Here is a 3,661-nt window from a genome sequence, read left to right as displayed (position 1 = left end):
TAATAGCTGCCTAGTCCCATGAAGTAGCTCCATTTCACATTTAGCAAAGTAGGTTTAATTTTTTAGCTCTTCTAATTTTTAAGAACAGCCAGATATCAAGATATTTTTAATGAGAAAAATCGACTTTTCTAGTATTGTATTAATTTCTTTTGTTTTTAAAGATGCGAAGACTCACATATACAAAATTCGTATCCACGGAATACTTACTAGAATCATTGTGTCGCTGGAATACTGCTCCTAATCCTTGTGACTGCTCTTTGTAGCTAGGTCTATTCTTCATAAACAAATGAGTTTCCAGCTTGATGAAGTTCTGGCTTGATGTCTCTCCCTCTTTATTCCATATCTTTTCATATTGGCTTTCAGTTTTCTCTCCTAAGTCTTGAAATACGATCAGTTGATTAATATATTCCTTAATAGAAGAGACAAATGGAAAACTGACTAGTATTCTTTTAGTATCAATATGCTATTTTTGACAATATTTTTTCTTTGATATTAATCTCAGAAAATGAGAGATTAATAATTTACAAAAGAAATAGATGAATAAAACACTGTCCAGCTTTTACTTAACATTAAGAGAAAAAAAGCAACCACATAATTTGGTTTTGAAACATAGATAGTGGATATAAAATACAAATTGGGAATCACTTTCTAAATGTTATTGAAATATCCATCCAAATTTCTATCCAGAGAGTGCGTGTTTATTTTAAAATCTAAAAATCATCACTTCTATACTTTCTAATGAAAGAATTTACAAAGGCTTACAGTAAATGCAGTAATACTATTTAGTATTACTAGTCAGAATAATTAACTTAGAATTTTATTCAAATAGTTCTGTAGGATGGTATTTCACAGATAAAAATATGATCATAATTCATGTGTGTAAACTGTTCTTTTTTCTATTGGCACTGATAACAAAACCTGAATAGTTAAAAGGTAGACTTAAAAAAGTGGGAAAAATGAATCCTAGATAATACATCTCTCAGTAATGGGTAAGTAAATTGCATACAAATACATGAATTTATTCAGGGATTTTATACTTTCTTTTGAAACTCTAAATTGGACTGACAAAGGCAAAATATTGTGCTCCAATGGAAGTTATCTTTCATAAAGCTTTGTAAAGAAAGTTCTGAATTTGAAAATGTTGGAGTTATCAAAATGCTTTGAGTACTGATGAACACATCATGCTTCTATTCCTGTTTCTTCTAAAGAGCTTCCTGCATTTATTATATATTTGGCAATTTAGGATATCTCTGTACTTGCCAAAGTTAGCTAAGCAAACTTCAGGTCAATCTAGGGATATGGGATAGAGTTACTCGCTTATTTATTCAGTGCTAAATTGGTCGAATTCTATCATCTTCTGTACGCAAAACTTTATGGAGGTTTCATTCAGTAGGTGGTTTGGGGCAAGATGATCTTCTCCATAGAGAGAAACTTTCATTATCTAATAGGAGGCCATTAAAAAGGCTGATCATAAAGTGACTTTGATAAAAAGCCAGTTTCCTTCTTGTATGCAGTGGTTATTAAGGAGAGAAGAATATAAGACTATAAGATGATCCATGCTGTTTATTGGGCCCTTATTAGATAACAAGCACTCAGTTTTACCTACTGAGGTAATTAAAAATGGTTGACACAAGTAAAGCCCATGGAGCTTACATTTTAAAGTGGGAATGTGTATGCATATGTGTGCCCATGTATTGTAGTGTGTATGATGATTGAACATATGCATATATACAAATGATAGGGATAGCATTTATCTCTAGGTGCCTATTCATAGTACAAATGTTTATGCATGTTCTAAGTTCATGCCATTATTGAGTTTAGCGATTTGAGGAAGGGAAAGCAGCAAAAGATTTTCTAATATGTACCCAAATAGTATTGATAACCTTGATTCCTATTCCTAAATTATCCCCATAGCAGGGAACATGAAATCATTCTGTATTTACTTTAAGGCCAAATTATTTTTCAAAATTAACAACTATAGGATTTAAAATACAGAGAACTTGGAAATAGTATCACATGTTCAAACAAACCGAGACTCATGGACATGGACAATGGACTAGTGGTTACCAGAAGGGAGGCGGGAGGGGGAAGGAAGAGGGAGGAAATAAAAAAAAATGTTAAAAAAAATTATGTATGTATAGTATGAAAAAAATAAATAAACTGGCATTTTTTTAAAAAAGAAATAGTATCACATATTGAGGACCTAGTGTGAGCCAAGTATATATACTGCATCATTTAGTTCTTAAAACGTCTCTTATGGAACATAGTGTATACTTATTTTATCAACAAACTTAACTGCTTCTCAGAGAGGTACATGTCTAAGGTCACATAGCTGCTAAGTGACCAAATTAGACATTCAGTCAATGTCTGTGTTGCTTCAGAGTCTACAAATTGTGGCCCCCTGAGTCTGAGAAGGAAGATAATGTAGATAAAAATGCACAATTTTGTATCAGTTGATAAGAGAATGAGTGTGGTTTTTATTTACTTATTTCTATTGTTTGTTTGTGATGAAAATGGAAGCAGAATCACCACTTTTGAAAAGCTCATTCTAATATAGTTAACTATCACTGTACTTTCCTTTCTCTAATGGGTGCCTAGAGGCCCTGATACTAGGTTTTATAATAATTTTAGAAAATCTAACTATGGGCAGCCTACATAGTTTGCAGATTTGTAGAGAGAAAAGCATTTTTAGTTTTCAATTTTTAACCCTTTTGAAAAATTTTTATTAATTATTGAATAATCTTCAATCAATGTAGCATGTATATGTCACATAGCATGCATAGATCCATTGTCTGTTTAATGAGTGGTAGCTATTAAACTAACTTTCCACAATCAAGTATATTACAACAATTACAGACCTAGAAAGATAACTCCAGGCATTCACTTTATGAAAATGAATTATACTACAGTTCACAGATTCACGCACACATATGTACACATATACACACATACATACATATATACATATATACATATATAATGACCTCTTGCTCAGAGAACCAGCACAAAGATGTCAGTCAAATTGATATAACTGAAAGTCTGGAAAGTATTTTGAGAACTATTTTGTATATTCCTGGGGCAAAGATACAATTAAATACTTTAAATTCTCTTTTATTTACAAATTTGAGTAATTGGGTTTTTTAGATTTAATATTTTTAAAATTTCTAATTACAGTTTACTTACAATATTATGTTAGTTTCAGATATACAACATACGGATTAGACATTTATATAATTTACTAAGTGATCACCCTGGTAAATCTAGTACCCATCTGATACCATACATAGTTATTATAATATTATTGACTGTATTCCATATGCTGTACTTTACATCCCCATGACTATTTTGTGACTACCAATTTGTACTTCTTAATCTCTTCTCCTTTTTCACCCATCACCTAATCCCCTTTCCATCTGGCAACCCTCAAAATATTCTCTGTATCTGTGAGTTTGTTTCTCTTTTGTTTGTTCATTTATTTTGTTTTTTTTTTTTTAGATTCCACATATAAGTAAAATCATATGGTATTTGTCTTTCTCTGTCTGACTTATTTTACTTAACATAATATCCTCTGGTCTTATCCATGTTGTTGCAGATGGCAAGACTTCATTATTTTTTTATGGCTGAGTAATATTTCATTACATATATGTACCACTTCTTTATC

Source organism: Pteropus vampyrus, unplaced genomic scaffold (assembly GCF_000151845.1).
Source record: "Pteropus vampyrus isolate Shadow unplaced genomic scaffold, Pvam_2.0 Scaffold2, whole genome shotgun sequence".
Lineage (NCBI taxonomy): Eukaryota > Metazoa > Chordata > Mammalia > Chiroptera > Pteropodidae > Pteropus > Pteropus vampyrus.
Note: the sequence above shows the minus strand (reverse complement) of the source record.